A 22915-nucleotide genomic window follows, 5' to 3' on the forward strand; every position below is an offset into this window, starting at 1 on the left:
GTTTACTCCTAGGTATTTTATGGTTTTTCATGCAATCATGAATGGGATCAGTTTCTTGATTTCTCTTTCTGCTGCTTCATTATTGCTGTATAGGAATGCAACTGATTTCTGTACATTGATTTTGTACCCTGCAACTTTACTGAATTCATTGATCAGTTCTAGAAGGTTTCTGGTGGAGTCTGCCCAGTTTTCCAGGTAGAGTATCATGTCATCTGCGAAAAGTGAAAGTTTGACTTCTTCTTTGCCAATTCTGATGCCTTTTATTTCCTTTTGTTGTCTGATTGCTGATGCTAGGACTTCCAGTACTATGTTAAACAACAGTGGTGAGAGTGGACACCCCTGTCGTGTTCCTGATCTCAGTCTCCCCAACTCTCTTTCCCCCTTCCCCTCCCTATGGTCCTCTGTTAGGTTTCTCCTGTTAGACCTATGAGTGCAAATATATGGTATCTGTCTTTCCCCACCTGACTTATTTTGCTTAGCATGACACACTTGAGGTTCATTCACTTTGCTACAAATGGCCATAGTTCATTCTTTCTCATTGCCATGTAGTACTCCATTGTGTGTATATATATATACACCACATCTTCTTGATCCATTAATCAGGTGATACAATTTAGGCTCTTTCCATGATTTGGCTATTATAGAAAGTGCCGCTATGAACGTTGGTTTGTTCTGTTTTTGTGTCTGTTTTTGTGCCAATACCACAGTGTCTTGATGATGACAGCTTTGTAGTAGAAGCTAAAGTCTGGGATTGTGATGCCTCTGGTTTTGTTTTTTTCTTCAATATTACTTTGGGTATTTAGGGGTTTTTTGTGGTTCCATACGAATTTTAAGATAATTTGCTCTAGCTTTGAGAAGAATGCTGGTGCAACTTTTCAAAAAGGCCTTCTAAAGAGTATATGACACCCCCGCCAGAAGTTCTTTGCATCTTCTTTTATATCTGAAATCTCATGATGATATGCCTTGGTTTTTTCCATTTATTGTACTAAGTGCTTGGTGGACCCTTTAATCTGAGAAATGGTATTCCATGGGAAAAACACCTCAGACATTTTCTCCTATTATACTTCTTTGATAATTTTGTCCCCCTCTGTTTACTCTGTTTTGTCTTTCTGAGCTCATAGTATTTGGATGTTTAATTTCCTGGACTAAATGTGTAACTTCAAAAATATTTTCTTTCATGATTTTTCTCTCTTGGTTACTTACTTAATTGATTTTAAATATTAAAGCAAATCTCAACCATATAAGAGTTGCGGTTATAGTAGAAAGAACTGTTCTTTTCCTAAACCATTTGAAGGCAAACTGTGAACATAATTCCATAATCTCCAAATGCTTTAGTGGGTATTTCCTACAAAAATGAACATTCTCCCATATAATTACAAAACTACCATCAAAGTCAGAAAAATTAACATTGGCACATTTTTACCATCTAATTCTCAAACCTCAGTAAAGATTTTCCAGTTTCATTAAGAAAACCCTTAAAAAATTAAAAAATAAATAAATAAACCAAAAAAACCCAAAAGCAAACAAACAAACAAAAAAGAAGACCCTTACTAGCAAAAAGATCCAGCTTGGATTCACATATTGCATTTATTTGTTAGTCTCTCTCAATCTATAACAATTTCTCAGTCTTTCCTTTGTGACCTTGATCCTTTCAAAGAGTATAGGTCCATTTTTTGGTAGACTTTCCCTCAAGTTGGGTTTGTCTGATGTTTCCTCTTGAGTAGAGTCAGGTCTTGCATCTTTGGTAGGAATATCACAGAGGGGTACTGTGTGTGTCTTACTGTATCCCCTGCATGATTTTGACTTGTCCTATTACAGGTGGTGTTATCTTTGATTATTTGATGAAGGATGTATCTTCCAGGCTTCTCTGTAAAGCTTACATTTTGCCTTTGTAATTAGTAAGTATTTTATGGGAAGGAATTTTGAAGCTATGTAAATATTCTGTAAACTATGTAAACAGTGTAAGTCGAAACTGTAAAGTAAAATAGCTAATAGGAAGAAACCCTTGGCAGCTTGCTCAAGTTACTAATCTATTTTTGCATATTTGTTTCATGTGAAGGCATATGAAAAAACATTTACAACATCATGGAATTGAGAAGGCTGAGGAGTTGAGCCATTGCTGTATTTGTGCTTTTCCATTCTTCCTCTTGGAAGCAGACTTTAGTGTATGTCAATCTCAATTTAAGGTCTGAGTGTCTATATTTAATACAATTATAGAATAGATGTGTGTATGTGTATATGAGTCCATACACTTATTTTCTAGCTCTGTCTGCTGAGAGGGTCTAAATGAGATGCACCTCAGTAACAACAAGCACACAGAGGGCCCACCCTGGTTTTTACATAGTAAAAGCAACTAGCATTCTTGGGGGAAATGGCTCATTTTAGGTTAAATTAGAAAAAGGATGGGGTAAGTATGGAAACCTTATGGTGTCAGAAAGTGAGAATATACTTTAAAAATGGTGGGGACATGCTTAAAGGACAGAGAAGTCAACTGAAAATCACTTTTGCTAGCCAAATCTGGGACAATCTGAACAATGAAATAAATAATAAGAGTAGAATTAGATAAGATAGAAGATGGTAGCTACACTTGTGGGAAGCATAGCATAACCTATAAACTTGTTGAATCACTATGTTGTATACCTGAAATTAATATAACACTGTGTAGCAACTATATTTCCATTTAGAAAAAAGATAAGCTAGAATAGAATAAGATAAATATCTGTGAGTCTATGGTGATATAAATAACTGCTTTAGAATAGAATAAGATAAATATCCATGAGTCTATGCTGATATAAATGAATGCTTTAGTAGATAAATAAATGGTTGGGGAAGAAGATAAAGCTCTAACTACAGAATTTCAATTAAAAATATAGGACACGGGAGTGATGATTCATAGGGGCACATGTACACCAATGTTTATAGCAGTGCTATCAACAATAGCCAAATTATGGAGAGAACCTAAATGTCCACCAACTGATGAATGAATAAAGAAGATGTGGCACGTGCGCACACACACACACACACACACACACACACACACTGGAATACTACTAAGCATTGAAAAAGAAAAAGAATGAAATCTTGCCATTTGCAACAACATGGACGGAACTGGAGGGTATTATGCTAAATGAAATGAGTCAGTCTGAAAAAGACAGATATGTTTTCACTCATATATGGGATATGGGAAACTTAACAGAAGATCATAGGGGAAGGAAAGGAAAAATAAGTTACAAACAGAGAGGGAAGCAAACCATGAGAGACTCTGAAATACAGAGGACAAACCGAGGGCTGGTGGAGATGGCCGGTTGGGGGTGATGGGAGAGGGGCATTGAGGAGGGCACTTGTTGGGATGAACAGTGGGTGCTGTATGTAAGTGATGAATCACAGGAATCTACTCCTGAAGCCAAGACTACACTGTATACACTGTATGTTAGCTAATGTGAAAATAAATTATCAAAACAACAACAAAAATAAAGATGTAGAAGGAATGATGGAAACTTAAAAAATCACCATTTGGCAAACACCACAGTAATAATTGTTATAGTCAAGAGCATTAATGGATGATAAACTTAGCAGGTTAAAGTGTGCTGGGAAATAGGATATATTGTTCCCCACAATATGGTTATTAATTAGAAAAGAAACAATAGTGTGGAGAATTCTACCAGACACCACCTAACCAAGGGATTGAAGTTAACATAGCCAGCATTGAGATACATTGATATCATGTGCTTCCTAATTTGATGCACTTAGAATAAACATTCTGGAAGGTAGCTGACCAATCCTCTTCAAAAATGTCAAAGTCATCTAAGACAGAGAAATAAAAAGCATTTGACCTAAATTGTAGGAGGAGTCTAAGGATTCTTGACAACTACATGCATTGAATGGTCCAGGATTAGATGCCAGACTAGAGAAGAAAAGTTGTGATGTTTGAATAAGGTCTCCTTATTATTAACTAATAGTATGATATCAATGTTAATTTCCTGATTTTGATCATTGTACTATAGTTATGTAAAACATTAACATTTGGGGAAAATGAGCAAAGGCCTATGGTAACTCTTTGTACTGTATTTGCAACTTTTTAGTAAGTCAGATAATTTCAAAATGAAAAGCTTAAACATTTTTAGTAAAATAATTGTCAGAGGCTGTGTCTTTCTATTAGACACCTCTGAAGTGTCATCACAGATAAGTCTTTCTCTAGTGTTGTTTATTTCCTCCAAAGCACCTGTATACCAGCCTTTGGGGTGGTTGGGGGTGGGGGTGGGGTTGAGTTGGGGCTTGGATCCCCACCTGTCCAGTGTGTAAACACTCATGCCTTTAGTACTTTACCCTTCATTGAACCTGTGTCTCCAGGCCTGAAAATGTTTCAGCTCAGTTTCTCCAGGGAATATGTCTCTTGTTGACCATGGTAGGTAGAGGAACACTGGCCATTGGATCGCATGTGTGTGGGGAAGGGGGAAAGACAGGGCTGTGGTGTAAATGCTCCTCATGAAGGCTCTTTCCTCTCAGTTTGTTTCCAGACCCTCCCCACTGCTGCCTTGAGAGGTACTTGGTGGCTGCAGAGCCATAGCCTTGTAGGGGCTCCATGGCACACATCTGTTTGCTTGTCATTGGCCAGCTCTCTGGAAGCAGTTGGGTTTGAACTTTCTCTAACCTGCAGTTATCACTTATCCATTCACTTTCCATTGTCTTGCTTCCCATCATCTCATCATCCATTCTCTTTGCCCATGTGCTTTCTTTCCTTATATTTATTTTTTTTAAAAAAAGATTTTATTTTTAAATAATCTCTACACCCAATGTAGGGCTCAAACTTACAACCCCAAGATCAAGAGTCATGTGTTCTTCCAACTGAGCTGGTCAAGAACCCCTCCTTTACATTTTTGTACTGTCAGTTTTTGAGATAGTTCCATGGGAAGCAAAGCTAATTACATGTTTTCAACATCCAGGCTTTACTGGAAGTCCTCCCCATATATTTTACCATTTCTCTGAGCAGGTCCATCTGATCCTCATGTAGAAAAGGCGAACTGTAACCTGTAGAGCTCCTGAGATGTATATGAAGATTAGGTGCCTTTGTTGGATGGTTGCAACCCTGAGATGCTGGCATTTAAAAAGGACTTGCAGGGGCACGTGGGTGGCTCAGTCATTTAAGCATCCAACTCTCGATTTTGGCTCTGGTCATGATCTCATGGTCATGAGATCAAACCCCGTATGGGGCTCTGTACTGGGCATGTAGCCTGCTTGAGATTCTCTCTCTCTCTCTCTCTCTCTCTCTCTCTCTGTCTCAAAAAAATATGAACAAATAAACACATAAATGGTCAAGTATAAAATTAATAAAAAATAAAAAGATTTTCATTCATGTAAGATCGATCAATGCACGTTTTTATTTCAGCAAATAGTGTGTAAAATATTCAGATGACAGACCTCAAGGAGTGTTGTAGAGATAATTTTCTTCTGTAGGTTTGGCATACACAAGGCCACGTGTCCAAGACTTGAGGTGTAGCTACTCTAGGCAGGGAAGGCATGGAAGGTAGAGAGGGAAGATAACCTGACAAAAGGCATATGCTTTGGGACCAGGTTCAAATCCCTCCTCAGCCACTGACTTGCTGCATATTCTCAAATAAGTTATTTATCCCCTAATATTTTCAAGTTATTTACATACAAAATAAGTATAATAATACTCATCTCATTGGCTTATTGTGAGGATTTAATAATATAATGTATATAAGCATAAATGGTACCTAATATTACTGGATATTAAAATGGCTAATCTACTGGGCTCCCAACAATGACAGAAGCAGTGGGAAAGAAAACAGTCTTGTGCTCATTTGAGAGGTGCACTACGCTCATCTCTTTATCTAGAACTGAGTCCGAAAGCAGGGGACCGATGCTCCCCCACCCCAAATCTTTTATTTCTGAGCCTCTCAAGCTTCAGGAGTCCCCTTCCCTCTCTGTGTTCTTACATGCAAGTGGTGCTGGTGTCTCCTTAGAAAACCAGTGGCCTGTCAGGTCCCCCAAAGCTCCATTTTTGTTCTCCTTTGGAGTCTCTTCAGCAAAGAGGATCCTTGCCTTGTTCCTTTGGAGGTTAAAACTCATGAGTATCTTTGGTACAAAGTGCAGATGCCTGACCTAAGAGCTTCCCAGTACTCCAGATGGGAAGTCATGCCTGAAGGAAGCAGCAGCCTCAGAGGAGGGCCATTAGGGACAGAGGAATGCTGTCCAGGCTCTTGGAGAGCTCTCTTTCTCTCTCTCTTTTTCATTTCCTTCTCATATAGTTTGTCAGAGGAGGGGCTCATGAGCCCCATCTTGCATAGCTAGCTGGTGGCTGGCAGGGGGCCTTCTGGATCACACAGAGGTCAGGAATTGGTGGGAATCACTTTTGAACTTAAGTGAGTTCCCTCCAGGGAAGTTATGAAAGCCCATCCCAGTGCTGCCCAGAGAATTGCTATTGCAACAATAAGAAAGAGCAGCTGTTGCCTCCAGGACTGTTGTTCCAGAAACTCATAACAGCACGAGCCTTGATTTTAATATTCTTTTATAGAGGGGTTTGGAGAAGACATTTTGAGCTGCAAATGTTTTTAATCATAACAGGGTTTGTGTTCACCAAGAACCCTTGCAGAAGCCAAGGGGAAAGCTGAGTATGACCCAAAGCCCTGCAATTTCTTTGTGATAAAAGACATTTGACAGAGAGAAAGAGGGCAAAGTGGGGAAGGAGAAGTGATAGTTGTTATCTTAGAAAGCAGAATAGAGTCCAAACAAGTTTTTTTAAGAGCATACACTAGGGATTAAGATTGTTTCTACTCAGACACAGGCAAATTTTTAAAACATACATTCCTGTAACCTATGGATAAAACTTCTTCAATGAAATTATGGCTTATTCCCTGCATATGAGGGAAGAGCACAATTTGCCCTCTTGTGAGTGTTGATTTTTAAATTATAACTGAAAAATTGTGGCATCCATGAAGTAGAGCTGTTTTCAGGCCATGGATGATACTGATACAAATGGATGGTAAAGCCTGTGTGTGCAGCACGAGTGAAGAATTCTGGCTCATGTCCAAACATCTCTTTTCATGGTTTTTTCATTGATACCTAACTACTGGGTAGGGGCCACCAAGTGATACAATGCATTCAAGAAAGGACCCAACCCTCTTGTTCTTTGATGAATTGGGAAAAATCAACAGTTAGAGGAGGATATGGGTAGGTCAGATCAACCCATCTTTACTGACTGTAGCATTAGACAGTCCCCAAAGGAGAAGACTCTAAGAAACATCTTAAGTAAATAGGCAGTCTTATAGAATGTAAGATGTAAGATATAGTTTGTTTTAATGAGGCCAGCTGGTGGCCCATGCAGGCTTCAGGAAGTGGCCACTAGGAGGACAACTTAGCCCAGGATGTGAGTCCTTGGCCTTACAATTTGGGAACTCCCTTGCCGTACATGCAGGTATGTGCAAGCTCTGGAGTATGGAGGACCACTTCCCAAATTCATGAGACACTGATTTAGAGACACATTACTGCAGGACTCCTACTAACTGGATATTCCTGTCCAAGTATCTGGATCACCTCCTTCACAGTGTCTTCCCTGGAGATCCTAAGGTTCCTTGGAGAACTGAAATCAAAGAGAGGGTTTACCTAGTCTCACAGAACTATCTCTGCCAGAACCTGAAGAATTGCCCCCAGTTGTTTCAGGGGAGGACATTTACCCACCACCCCAAAGCCATAAATTGTTCACTCTTGGTTAGACTTATTTTTTATTTTTAAAAATTATTTTCTTTGAGTACAGTTGACACGCCATGTTACATTAGTTTCAAGTGTACAACATATTGATTCAATAGCTCTATACATTATGCTATGTTCATCACAAGTGTAGCTACCATCTATAACTTTGTGACATTATTATCGTATTACTATATTACTATATTCCCTATATTGTGCCTTTTATTCCTGTAGACTTATTTTTAAAACCCTGACCAGGACTTTTCTATTTATCTCCTATCTCTAGATTCCAAGGAGAGTTTTTCATTATATTTGTCATTAGCATGTTACAATCTTCAAAATTACACTTTATCTCAATAAGTTAAATCCATTTGAGATTAGTAGTTTCCAGTGGCAATGCGAAGGCTCCTGGGGCCCTTGAATGGATTTGGGAGACACTCCAGTCTTCTCTGATATGTTTGCTAAGCATCTCTGAGGTGGATGATTTACAGGGGACTAATCCCATTCATTGTATATTGATTTTTGTCATTTTTGGTTTTCAAAGATGTCATTTTCTGACCTTGTTTCTAAATCCTAGGGCTAAATTCAGGGACTTTTCTGACTATTGAGAAGAATTATTATTTTTTTTGCATATTTCCTGGGTCATCAGGAATACAATTTGCTATAATTCTACTTAGCTGAGTTGCGTACGTACAAAATCAATAAGAAATAAAACAATTCTATGACCTGCCTTTTTCAGCTTGAGGCCTCTTCTTTCTAACTTAAAGTGGGGGCTGGGGGAATCTTGGGAATATCTCATAAGTCAGTCTGTCCTCTAGATGTGCTCATAGCAAAGTGTCAGACCATCTCCAAGGATTCAGGGGCCTGAGGCTATGTGACTGCCAGTAGTTGGCCATCGCCTGTGCACTTCTATCTGGAGACTCCACGGCCTCTCTGAAAAAGCTCCTCTGGGTCTGTTCTATGGGCAGATAGCGGTCAACACTCTCTGATAAAAGAGGATGAGGGGCTGATAAAAGTGTTGTAAATGTCCCTGGAAAGAGTGGGCTTCACCATGTCATAGTGGCTGTGCTGACACGTACATGTGTAACTTACAGGTCTGTGTGATGAGGAAAACACCAAGAGACCAGGAAAGGAAGCCTCAACATTCTTCAGACCCTCCCCTTAGTGAGGGGTGTGCCTGCCTCTGATATATTTAGGAAAATCTATTTCCTGGAGAAAGTCCAAGAACTTTGACCTTAGGCCCCATGTTAGAATTTGATCCAGGATGTTGGAAAACCTTTAAAGAAGAGCTTTACTTTCAAAGCCCTTACTGCCTTTCTGCATTGTTAAAAGTTGAGATCAAACTTCACTTTGATCCTTTTGTTTAGGGAAAAATCATTCTGTGGGAACTTTAAAAAGAAAAACTTTAGTTTTTAAGACAGTTTTAGATTTACCTGTCTCCTTCGACTACTCTTGATTGTGACAGTTTGTCAGCTTCTCCTTGTTTTCAAGGACCTTGGCATTGTTTGAGGAGTATTGGCCAGGCATTTTGGAGAAAGCCCCTCTGCTAGCATCTGTCTAATGATTTTCTCATGATGAGGCTGGGGTTGTGAATTTTGAGGAGGAAGATCCCAGTGGCAAAGTGTCATCTTTATCACATCATATCAAGGTTACATACTATTAGCGTGATTTATGACTGTTGGTGTTGACCTTGACCACCAGACTGAGATGAGCTTGTCAGGCTTCTCCACTGTGAAGCTATTCTTTCTCCCTCTTTCACTACTGTCCGCTTTGTGAGGAGGCCACTATGCACAGCCACACTACAGGAGTGGGAAGTTATGCCCTCCCTCTCTTAGGGCCAAGCATCTACAGAAATTATTTGAAATTCTTTTGCACAAGAGATTTATTTTGTTTCCTCTCCCCACCATTTGTGAATTTAGTCAATAATTTATTTATATTAGTATGGGCTCATAGGTATTTATTTTATATTTGGATTATAATCCAATACTACTTTATTTATGTTGTTGCTCAAATTCTTCCAGTATGGGGCATAGGGAATTCTGTGCTCCTTTGACATATGCATCCATATGGGTTATTTCATGTTAATTTTTTTAGTCCTTTTTTATTTTATGGCATTAGAAGATGCTCTAGGCTCATCTTGTATATTTTACACCCTCATACTAGAATCAGCCATTTCTTTAAGAAGCACTGATTCCTTTTATTGGAGAATGTCTTAGAAATAAAGACCTAGGCATGAGGTATGCTCGTTGGTACTGGAATGTCATTTCTTCTAGGCCCTCTCAGCTGACAGAACAAAAAATATGTGTGCATATATTAGCCTGCATGTGTATACATATCTTTAAATATTCTATATGCCACCATCTGTGTCTCTACTAAGCTAAACATGAGTTCATACTGATGCCTCAAACTCTAGTCCATTGCCACATGGATTATTCCAGCTTCCTCCCCTTGCCTATCTGTAAATTTCAACTCCAACAAAGAGAAACCTGGTTCTCCAGGAAATATTTTATGCAGATAAACAATGCTAACATTTTGGTGAAATTTTTTTCAAACATCTCCATCTTCGTCTCAGTCCTTGTTCTTGCCTGTCTGCTAATATTTTTCTAAATATATATGTATACATATTAATATGTATATGTATGTATGAATATGTATTATATATATTTTTTTATTTTCACATGTACGGTCCTTACCTTACATTCCACTTCACAATGTGCTTTTTCCTACTTAACTGCATTTTGGCAATAGCTTTTCAGGTTAATACACACACTTGCACATCCTTGTTTTTAAAAATCTGTATTCCATAAATTAACTAGCCTCCTCTACATGAATCCTTTGGTTGTTCCCTGTATTGTCACTATTACAAATAATACCTCAGTGAAAAATCTTTCTGCATATATTCTCTATAGAAAATATTCCTAGGAGTAGAATTTATTCTAAGAAGATAGGAGTCTTTAAATTTTTCAGAGCACTTCCAGGAACATATGACTTTACTCAGACTGAACTTTCGGGAGTCATCCCCAATTTGATGGTTGATTTGGGGGCTTGGCAAGCACAGAGGGGCTGCTGGGTGAGGGCCATGTCTGTTTTCACCTCCGCCGCAGAACCGATGCCTTCTCTCCTGCTGGCTGCCTTAGACATCACTACCCTTCAGTCAGCACCTGGCATCTCCCTAAAGTGAGGGTGTGTAGGGCTTGAACTTGATTGTTCGCTGGCCTAGTCTGACCTTACCCAGGGGCCAACTGCTGATGTCTGTGACCCTCGGACTCCTCTCTCCCCTGTGCTCCTGTACTTGAGTGTTTCTATCGATTCCATCCTGTCCTAATTGACCATGAAAGCTCTGAGTGCGTCAGCCCCTGCTTGATTCCCAGAGCACCATTATCACTTATCTCTAAGTATCTGGGATGGGTGAGTCAATTTGCAGATCAAGCAAAAAAGAATAGAAATTGGATTAAATCTTCACTCAAAACTTGGAACTAAACCCAGGGCAAGACCTACTAGAAAGTGCCAGGGAAAGGTTTTGTCTGACATCCTAGTGTGCTGAGGCTACTGATCTCTGCCTTGGTGGCTCCTAAGCTGCTTTGCTGAAATGTGCATAGAGACCTTTCATTAAAGAAATTCTTTTTTTTTTAATTTTTTAATATTTTTTAAAATTTATTTTTGAGAGACAGCGCAAGCAGGGGAGGGTCAGAGAAAGAGGGAGACACAGAATCTGAAGCAGGTTCCAGGCTCTGAGCTAGCTGTCAGCACAAAGCCTGATGCAGGGCTCGAACCCACGAATTGTGAGATCACAACCTGAGCTGAAGCTGGATGCTCAACCGACTGAGCAACCCAGGTGCCCCTCGTTAAAGAAATTCCTAAGAATTAGAAGTCTTCAGTGAAATGGCAAAATGACAGGTACCAGGACCTGGGATTCCTCCTGAACTCATACTATGTGGGTGACATTTATCTTCCTTATGCATTTATTGTGAGCATTAGAGAAGGTAATTTGGTGCATTTGGCATGTAATAGATATTCAGTAAATAGTAACAGCTAATATTTATCGAGGGCTTATTATGCACCAGACACTATTCTAAGTATTTTATGTGTACTAACTGATTTTATCCCCATAAAAATACTGTGACTTGGGTGGGATTTTTTCCCCCAAAATTTTATAGATGAGGAAAGTGAGGCATGAAAATATAAGGCAATTAGCCCAAGGTCACCCAGACTGTAAAGGAAATGGCCAAGATTCAAGGCTAGCCACCATTTCCAGAGTTTATATCACCTTTTCAGGCCACTGGCTCTCAGCAAACAGTGTTCCCCGGCGGAATGAATGCTGCCTTTGGAACCTGTGGCTGACACTGCTGGACACCCCCCGTGATATCCACTCTCCCCCACTTCCTTACTCACTGAGCCCCAGTTTTTTTTGCAAGGTGGTAATATGCCCAATTAAAACTAAATACTGGGGCACCTGGGCGACTCAGTTGGCTAAGCCTTGAGCTCTTTTTGTTTGTTTGTTTTTAATATTTATTTATTTTGAGAGACAGAGTGTGAGTGGGGGAGGGGCAGAGGGAGAGAAAGACACAGAATCTGAAGCAGGCTTTGGGCTCTGTGCAGGCTCAAACTCACAGACTGCAAGATCAGGACCTGAGCCAAAGTCAGACACTTAACTGACTGAGCCACCCAGGTGCCCCAAGCCTTGGACTCTTAATTTCAAGTCAGGTCATGATCTTGTGCAAGTTCTTTCCTGAGTTCAAGCCCCATGTCAGGCTCTGCACTGTCGGTGCGGAGCCTGCTTGGGATTCCCTCTCTCTCTCTCTCTCTCTCTCTCTCTCTCTCTCTCTCTCTCTCTCAAAACTAAATAAATAAGTTAAACAAATAAAAATAAAGAGAAACACCTCCACAGACCTTCTTGTAGGTAGAGTGGTCATGTGACATAGCCTGACCAATGAGATGTAAGACAAAGAGATGGACTCAGGTAGCACTCACCTTTCCATCTTGTCCCCTTTACAGTTGTGATGCCTAGACATTCAAAGGCCTTCTTGTGACCAAGGGATGAAAGCCATATGGTAAGGATAGAGAAGCAGAAAGACAGAGGAAGCCTGGGATGTCAACAGCATTGCAAAACCACCCAGAAGTCCTAGAGGGCTTCATCTGACCATTCTGGGAAAGAGAATAATTATCCCCCTTTTAGTGAAGCTACTCTAAGTCTGGTTTTTCCTACCTGAAGCCTGCAGCAATCATAACTGATATAAAATCCCAGCTATACTAGTAGGTCCCTCAAGGGAGGGAGGTGTGTGTATGCATGTCTGTTCTACCTCATTAAGCTCTAAGCCTCAGTTTACTTATTTACTCTTATTTCTCATATAACATCTCATCATATCTGGAAGGGCAAGCATACAGTCATTAACAGCATCATCAAAGAAAGGCAGAAAAAGCAAGGAAAGGAGGAGAGAGGGAGAGAGGGAAGAAAAGAGGAAGAGAAGGAGTGGGGGAAGAACAGGAGGAAGGAGAGAGGAAGGGAGTAGAGCTGCAGGAAAGAAATTTCTCCCAGCCAGTCATGAATACTCATAGCACAATAGATGCAAAATAGGACTTGCTTTGTCTCCCATCGGGCCACACAGAGTCAGCTTCAATGGATGCCTAGGAGTTTTGTGTTCCCTGGGCCACGTCTCTATGCCTTCTTTTCTAGCCCTGGCCCAGTCTGTTTTATCTTGCTGGAGGTCCCTGTGGTCAAGCCAAGGAGGCTCTCGGTTCTGATTCTGTCTTACAAGGGCAAAAGGGGTATCCCTTACAGCTTTCTGGGTGGGGTCAGCTTGGTTCTGAGACTTGATAAAACTGACAGTAGTAAAAGCATGGATACAGGAGCCAGTCAACGTTGATTCAAATCTCATCCTATCACTTACCAGCTGTGTGACCCTAAAGAAGTTACTTAAACTTTTTGCACCACAGATTACTTATCTCTAAAATGAGGATAATAAAAAGACCTATTTCATTTAGTTTTTGTGAGTTTATATATAAAACATGCAGAATAGTTGTTGTCAATTGGAGACAACTTTGGCCCCACTTTACCCTTCAAGGGCACTTGGCAATGTCTGGAGACATTCTTGGTGGTCATAACTGGAAGAAGGGGGTTACTGGCATTTATCTGGTAGATAGAGGCCAGGAATGCTGCAGAACATTCTACAATGCACAGGACAGCACCCCTGTCCCCCCAAACACAGAGAATTATCCAACCCAATGTCAGTCATAACATGGTTGAGAACTCCTGATTTAAAACAATGCCTTGCTCATGGCAAGTGCTATTAAGTTATTGTGACTTTGATGTTTTATGCTAAAGATTTCTTTTCCACTCCGAGTGAAGATAGAAGAGAATAAAAAGGAAAAGGGGACCAATATCTCTGTTCTTCCATGTATATGAGAGGTATGATGATGAGAACTTTTAAAGAGGTTACTGAAACTCAAGATGGTGTCTTTAAAATGTCTCATGCAGTGCCTGGCACGTAGTAGGGGGTCAATAAACAAGAGACTTTAGGACTATCCCACCTTCGTCACTGATAAGAGAGAGGGTTGTTAATCTTTCTGTGAGCTGAAATTGCTTTGTATTTTCCTGAAGCCTTTTGATACCAAATAAGAGGTGTGTGTGGTCGGAGGCATGGAGTTAAGCCCTGAGAGGGAGGGAGGCCTCCACAGACAGTGCTGCATTCAAGGAAGGGGAGTCACAGGCTTGGTCTTGGGTGGATTGTGGGGGTGCAGGTGGATGCAAGACTGAAGCATCCTGAACCATTTGGAGCAGAGGTCAGCAAACTGTGTCAGTAAAAGGCCACATAGTAAATAATTTAATCTTTGTGGGCCAAGAAGCAAGATCAAGAATATCATGTAGGTAATCATAGAACAAGAGGAAAAACAAATTCCCATAAACATTTAAGAAAATTAAAAATCGTGTTTATGACTCTAATTTGAATTTGATATAATTTTCACATCATGAAATACTGTTCCACTTTTGATTTTTTTTTCAGACACTTAAAAATATATGAAATCCAATCTTTACCCCTCGGCCATACAAAACCAGGAGGTGGGCTGGATTTGACCCATGGGCCATAATTTGCCAAGCCACCGGGCTTGGCTATCATCACCTCAGCCTGTGGCTGTCCTCATGCTAAACCCTTAGTCTGATTCTCTGTCACTAAGTCTGGTCATTTCCTGTCCAGTTCCCCAGGAGCAGACTAATCACAAAAGATCCTTTCATTGCCTAGGGCTCTGGATGGGTCATACAAATGGGAGAAGTGTCTGTCCCTGCCCCAGCATTGCTCACTACTGCGGGCAGACAGCCACGAATCAGGATAGGAGAGAAAGGCCACTGTTGCACAGTGCCATAGGGTGGAGGGTGTTGGGGGCAGGGGTCCCCCTCCAGCCCCCGGAGAGCATGGACACGTGTACTTGGGGGAGTGTCATAGCAGCCACGTCCTTGAGCTGAGACCTGAAGCCTAAGTAGGAGTTTTCTAGAGAGGGGGTGGAGGTGTATGTTTTCGGGGAGTAAATGATGTAAATGATGGTGGGGGCATCCTGTGTTTGGGGACCTAGAGAGAAGTGTTGTCTTTAACTGCTGGGATGCAATTTGAGGAGGGGCAGCAGCTCACTTGAGGTGAAACCAGCAGGCGGGGGTTGGGGGGAGCGTGAAGTCGTGCGGCTCAGCCTCTCTGACCTGCCGGGACCCTGCCTGGTTCTCATCTGTCGCCCAGGGGCCTAACCCCACTCCTCAGTGCCTGTGTCCTGAGGCCGTGCCAAGACACCTGCCTAGACCTTGGTGAGTCACCTCCCCCTGGACAGGGCAGACGGTGCTCTTTGCCTGCCCGGCAGCCTGCCACTCTGTGTCCTGCTGCTCTGTGTCCTGCTGCTGGGCCACCTGCCCTGTCCCAGACGGTTCCCGGTCTTCTGGCTTCTGCAGAAAGAAGCGCTAATTTCTGGCTAGTAAAATGTTTCCCTGGAATCTGGCTTGTTTCCTCTCCTTCCTACCTCCCAATGAGATCTAGACTCACCTTTATTTTCCTCATCTAATTTGCAAGTAGGGGTAGTGGGGGCGCCATACTAGCACATTCATACCTAATAGACTTGGGGGATGGGGCATGAGGTGTCCTTTCAGTTCTGAGCTTCTCAGAAGCCCTGCTTCAGGGCCAGCTGCAGGGAGCGCGTCTCGCAGGATGTGTGACAAGGTGTTGGGTATCCGCTCATATTCACTGGAGGCCATTTCCCCACTTCAGATGTTAGATTTGGACTCGGTCACTATCCAATCGGTTGTATTTTTGGAAGGCTTATAAGGAAGATCCCAATATGAGGAGTTAGATAGCTAAGATTTTAGAAAATGAGTGAATTGAAACCCTTAGACATCGCTGGTGGGATTGTAAAATTTAGTGCAGTTGCTGAGGAAAGCATATTGGCAGTTCCTCAAAAAATGTTAAACATTTGATGAAGCAATTTCACTCCCAGCTATATACCCAAGAGAAACGAAACCATATGTTCACACAAAGACTTGTACACAAATTTCATAGCAGCCAAATATTCAGAATTGCCAAAAAGTGGAAGCAACCTAACGTCCATTGGCTGATGAATGGATAACCAGATCGGGATTGCTGTACATCGGGGTATCATTGAGCCATAAAGCGGGAAGGAGAGGCTGACGCAGCTTTAATGTGATGGCCAGCGAAGCACCACGCAAAGTGAAGGAAGCCAGACACAAAAGACCACATTATTATGTTACTTCTTGTCTACAAAATAGTCAGAACAGGTAAATCTACAGATGGTAGTAGGTGAGCGGCCGCCAGGATTTGGGAAGGGCTGAATAGGGAGTGACTGCGTAATGGACACGGGTTTCCTTGGGGGTGATAGACATGTCCTGGAAGTGGACAGTGGTGATGGTTACACAACATTGTGAATGTCATAAAAGCCACTAAATCGTATACTTTAAAATGGTTAAAATGGTGAATTTTATGTTGTGAATTTTATCTTAAGTTCAAAAAAGGTGAGCAAAGTCATCCTTTAGCCTCCTGTGTATGTAGAGGGTGAAGCACTGGTGTTTCTGATGTCCTTCGATCCTGGTTCTTCCAGATCCTGACGCCAGATGGGCCTGAATTCACTCTAGCACACTCCTGCAGAATAGGACAAAATGCAAGATCGGCGTCTCTCTAATCCCAGGAGCAGGTAACAGTTTCTCCCCTGTGACACCATGGGGACAAGATATTAATGTTTTTATATTTCATCTGTTATTCTGATGGACTTTGGTGTCTGCACTTGGTTTGCCCCCTTGCCCTAGAGGCCCAGGACTTGTCCAGGCAAGATTCCATGCCCACCGTGTCCCTGAGTTGTCCACAGTCTCTCTCCACAGTCTGTCTCTGCCCAAGAAGGGGCAATTCACAGACTCACACTTTCCAAGGACATCTGCTCAGACTTTCATGTCAGGTTCTGTCCTGGGCCTGAGGATCTAAAGATGAACAAGACAGAGTTCCTGCTCTCAAGGAACCAATCAGGGAGGCAGGGAAGTGACTGAGCACCACGGGTGTGAGAGAGGACATACATGAGGGGATGGGTGGAAGGGTCCGAGGGGAGACACCTGCACAGAATCTGGAGGGACAAGCAAGAATTCATCAGGGAGACAAGGCAAAGAGCCATGGATGTGTGAAAGGGCCTGAAACATTGAGGGAAAGAGTTGAGAACGGAGTCAGAGGTAGGTAAGTAGATGAGCAGATAAAGTTGGACCAATAGATAGTGGCAAAATCTTGCAATGCCTTGTACACTAGCCTGAGTTTAGAATTTATCCCGATAGCAGAGGGAAACTACTCAAGTAATTTACGAAGGGAAATTCCATTATTAGATTTGCATTTCAGGGGGCAGGTTGTATTGGGAGCAAAATAGAGGTGAGTTAGAGAAAGAGTTGGCATGGGGGTCGGCAAGAGGCTGCCTCAGAGACAAACAAGATGCTGGAGCCAGGCAGAGGCCAAGTGGTGAAGGAGGCAGAGACAGAACTAGCTGAGCTGAGATGCCGAGTAGCTGGTGGTGGTTCAGGAGGACAGGGGGAATACAGAGAGAACAGTTCTGGGAGACTTCCAGATTTCTGACTTGGGTAGGAGTCATTATGTGACAAGGGACCCAAAGGAGGAGCAGATTTGGCATGCAAATGACAGGATGAGAGTGGGGGAGGGTGAGCCTAAGTGTCTGAGGCACATCCCAGCAGGCCAGTGGGTGGAGGGTTGGCACCTAGGTTGGAAGACTGGGTGACTTCCACCTGTTTCCCTGCATGTATGTTCCATTCCTCCCCACGAGTTCAGTTTTGGGAACTGTGGCCTGGAAGCTGCTGGTGTCTGCTCCTGTCAAGGTTATTCTGGTTTAAACTCTTTCTCCCTGTTGGCATGTGATTTCATGCTTTTCACTTCTCCCTTTAAATGGAAATGCAGAAAATGATCTTCGCCCTCCAGTGGGGATTGAGATTTTTTTTCCTCTCAGCTCTGACACCTGCTACTGTTTTACTTGCTATTAAAGGTCTGCATGACCGGGTGGCTTGCCTCAGGCAGTACTAAATGGGTGTGTGTGAGGGGTGGGAGAAGGGTCAGGAGAGAGGTGTTAGAAAGTGACTCACAAAGACCAGCAGGCTGGGCTTGGGAGCCAGGGTGAGGGTTTCCCAGGAAGGACCCATGGTATGTGCCCCAGAATAAAGGTGCCATCTCATTGCTGGTCGCTAAGTCTTTCTAGGGCTCCTTCCTACCCCTCGCCTCCTCTCATCCACCTTCTGGGCATGCTGTATTCTGCCTTGTCTAAGGTCAAACAGCTTATACACAATGGAACCAGAACACAAAGTTGGGTCACAGATGTCAGTGTGGCCTTTAGCCCTCCACTACAATGCCTCTGTCACCATGACAAATGATCCCATCAGGGGGAGAATAAAGGGCAAGTTACTTGCCAACCAATCCCAACCCAACCCTCCTTGGCTCCAACCCTGAATGACCTGGAGCTTGAGGGCGGGGCATCCACCTGTAAGGCCGGCCATCAGGATAGAGAGGACAGGCTGGAGTGTTCTGTGCAGCCCCTAGTTCTGCTTTGCCTGGGAGCCGACCACTGCCTGGGGTCCCCTTCCTCTTCAGCCCTGCTCAGGCTGCAGAGCGAGGTGGGACCAGGAGTTGGTTGCCAGCTTCTTTGCCAATTTATTCTCTTGCAAACAAATCCTGCCTTGTGGTGTTGTTGCTGTAATGGGAAAGAGGTTCATCTGTTTCCAATTCTGCACTGAGGGCCGACTTTTAAGGGATCTGTCTGTTTTCAGTTCCATATTAATCTGCTTTCTGCCACAGCTCCAAATATCTTCTGCTCGTAAATGCGGGGCCATTTTACTTATGGGCTCTGGTGGACAGGGAATAATATTTCACTTTTTACATTTTCAAGTGGGGCAAGGTTAAAGGGACTTGTCCTATCTGAAGACAATACCCTGAAGGGATTTGGACAAGATAAAAACCCAAATCCTTTACCTATGAAAATTCTTGCATAACAGAGCTGATAAGAAGCATATGTACTTTGTGTGTGTGGGGTGTGTGTGTGTGTGTGCGCGTGTGCAAGCATGCATACAGGCATGCACATTAAAGCTGTAGAGATCTCAAACTACCCCTCCTTGGCCAGCAGTACTTCATCGCTGGAAAGATGAGGAATGTCCATGATGTTCAAGGCTCCCGTTTTATCTGGGAACACTGTAGGTCTTCAAAGGACGAAATCAAACAGTAGGAGATCCTTTCTCGTGCTCTTGAGGTCGGCCTAGGGCAGTTTTCAAGATTTCCTGTTTTCCCCAGAGAGCTCTAGGCTGAGACCCTGCTGGTTAGAAATCCTGCATCACAAGGCTTTGCCAGTGTTTAATCTCCCTAATCCATATGATGCCATGGCATTATGTCATGTTCAACAAATGAAAACAACACATTTTGGCTTCAGTGGGCAGACCAGTCAAAGGTCAGCTGTTGGAGGCCAGGAGTGGGGTCTTGGAATGAACCCAGGAGTTCTGCAGCCACCCACCCCACCCTGCTTCTGCTGACCCAACCATTGTTCCTCTTCTGCCAGTCCCTGCTGAGCTTGAGGAGCAGGAGTTCGAACCCAGAGAGGAAGCTTTAAATGTCCTTAATTCTTTGCCCTGAAACATCATTCATTAAAACCCTAATGCTTCAATCTTTTTTTAGATTGCATTTCTTGATTTATCTCCCCCTTCCTCAAATGGGAACCTAGTGCCTTGCAATTACCATTATCTGAGAGGAGACGTGCTTGCGTACATAGCCAGGGGCTTAGAAGTGCTTATTATTTGCAGAGTGTGTTTTGTGCTCTCCCAGGTTTTCCTTGCTTACGTGATGCTACTTAAAATCTGTGTAATCTTCACACTCTGGGTCTCATTTGCTTTCAGGCTTCTGGGCCTTCAGATCTATGTGTGGCCTGCCCATCTATGTATTATTCATAGACACACCTGTTCTCAAGTAAGAAACCAAATAGAGATTAATTTATTATTATTTTTTTAATTGGAAGAGGAGGAATCACAGCTCTGGTTTGTAGACCTGCTGCCCCCTCCACTCAGCAGTTAATCCCCATGTCTCCCAAAAGCAAAAGCCTGCCTCCTCTCCAAAGGGAACCCCAAGAGCCCTGCGCTGGGAACCTCTGCCCGGAGGCACACCTCTGTAACCTCGGATGTTGCTCAGTTGTGTTCTTTGGCTGATAGGAATGGTTCAGCTGTGAAAGCAGGCCTAGAAGCACTGAGATATTTTTTAAAATGTCCAGAATTTAGAGGATGGAGCACATTGTATCCTAGGAGAACCTTTCAAGGCTTACATTATTGTCATACTTTAACCTCTGCTATTATTGATTAGTTTTGTTCCTAAAATTAATTTAAAACATATTTGAAGTAGTCTTGCAATTGAGGATTATTCCTAATCTCTTAGTAATTCCTTTAGTGTGTACTTGTCTTTGAACTTCTTCGTTGCACTGGCTTGAATAACACCTCATGCTATGGCAGATTTTTCTCCCAGAATGAACCAGCTGTCATCTTGTCACAGAGCAACGGGGCAGGTGGTCATGACCTGAGTGGCAGAGAAACCCAGGAAAGTTCCTGACAGGAAGTTCTGAAGTTAACAAAATTACAAAGATGTTTGTGACTTTGTTAACACAGTTTAAATGGTTGAAGGTATAGCCCCTGGGGTTAGGACAAACTCTACCACGTATTGGTCAGCTCTTTAATATCTCTAAAGGGCCATAACCTCAGCTGGAGTAAGACAGACAGAGAGAGATAGAGGAAGAAAATAAGGGATTAAATAAGATATTACATTTTAATGGCCAACACCTTCAGTAAGTGTTAGGGACTGCATCATTACGGGTGAGTTTGTAAACCAAGATTTAAAAGCATGACACTGAATGGGAGATGGTCGGACCTGTAGATAGAGCATAGGACGGTTTGCGGTGAGGATAGCCATCTCCATGACAACCACAGTGCCTTCCACTTAGCAGGTTTCCTGACAAATCACCCAAGGTACCATTGTGCATGTAGCTCAAAGATTCCCCAGCCCTTCCAGGAGCTTTATGAATACAGATTAAGGAAGGTTTTCTTCTTTTTAAATATAAGAATAGATTTTATAAATTTTAATTACACAAGTAATACATGAATATGGTCTCTTTTTAAAAACATTAAACATTATAGATAAAGCTGAGGTCTCCTTTGAACACCATGTCCAGCCCTCCACTCCACCCCGGGGAGGACTCGCACCATCAGTTTGATGTGTCTTCTACACATTTTACCATGCATCGAATGACCCATGGTATTTATGCCCATAGAAAAAAAGATAATATCGTTTAATGTGCACTGCTGTGTTTATATATGCTATCATATTAAGTGTCATATTACGGCCAGATTTTTGTTCACACCAAAGTAGGTCTTGAAGATCCTTCAATGTCACTACATTTTTAAAAACTGCTATACAGGTATAGCATGTGTGTGTGTTATGGATGAACCACACTTTATTTAGCCAATCCCAGTTTGGTGGTCATTTAAGTTATTTTTGACTTGTTGCTATTGCAAACAAAGCTCCCAGAGAACATTCTCGAACCTGCTTTCTGAGTCCATGGATAATGGTTTTTCTGGGGGAGATACGGAGAAGCTGAATCATGACTCAAAGCATATGAACATTTTTAACTTTTAAGAAAATGTTTAATTTTGAGAGAGACAGAGAGAGAGAGCAAGTGGGAGAGGGGCAGAGAGAGAGGGACACAGATGATCTGACGTGGGCTCTGTGCTGACAGCAGAGAGCCGGATGCGGGGGTGGAACTCACGAACCCCGTGAGATCATGACATGAGCTGAAGTTGGACGCTTAACTGGCTGAGCCACCCAGGCGCCCTGAACATTTTTCACTTTAGTAGACACTGCCAACTCATTATTCTGCAAAATGATCATACCAGCTTACAATCCCACTGATAACAGCATGAAAAAAAATTTTTTTTCCTTTTTAACTTTTTCCAATTTAGTAGGTAAAAAAAAATATTCCCTCATGTTTGAATTTCCATTTTTCTGATTACCGACATGGAGCATTTTGGTCACACATTTTTGGGCCACTTATATTTCCTTTTTTTATATATATATTTTACCATTTTTATTTCATAAATATTATTTCACTTATATTTTGCATTTATATTTCTGTGAATTAGAATTTTATCTTTAGAATATTTTTCTGTTGGATTATTTTGTGGTTTTTATTTGATCTGTAGAAGGTCTTTATATATTCTAGATACTGACCCTTTGCTTCAAGTATTCCCTCCTTTTTTTCTTTAATTTTGTTTATGGTATCTTCTGTCATACCGAAGTTCTTGTTTTCGAGGTAGTCAAATTTATCCATCTTTCATGTGTTTCTGCACTTTGTTTAGAAATCCTTTTCTATACCAAGTTATGAAAAACATCTTCCTGCATCATATTAAGATGTTTCCTTGCATCTCGGTTGTCCATAAGGGGAATATTCTAGGGACGTGATGCATTATCTACATAGCAGTTGTAGCTGCCCAACCCGGGTGGGAGGCGCGGGCCCTGGCTGCTCAGAACTGGCACACAATCGTCACTGAAGAATCCAGCAATCCAAGAGTTCCAGCAGAGAACAGTGTCTGAGAGTGTGTGCCTCCCTCATGCGGACCTCAGAGGTTCCCTGACTCACCCTTAACAAGTGCCAGTGAAGAGAA

At 42.2% G+C, this 22915-nt stretch overlaps 1 long non-coding RNA gene across 2 annotated transcripts in view; it reads left to right on the top strand.

Annotated features, from left to right (window-relative positions):
• Positions 1-22915, top strand: part of LOC115302749 — a 64779-nt gene that overhangs the window by 26070 nt on the left and 15794 nt on the right. For both annotated transcript variants that reach the window (XR_003913617.1, XR_003913618.1), the window contains exon 4: positions 16795-16887. This is a non-coding gene — a long non-coding RNA (uncharacterized LOC115302749). The remainder of the gene's footprint in view (positions 1-16794; positions 16888-22915) is intronic.

Source organism: Suricata suricatta, chromosome 9, assembly GCF_006229205.1.
Source record: "Suricata suricatta isolate VVHF042 chromosome 9, meerkat_22Aug2017_6uvM2_HiC, whole genome shotgun sequence".
NCBI lineage: Eukaryota > Metazoa > Chordata > Mammalia > Carnivora > Herpestidae > Suricata > Suricata suricatta.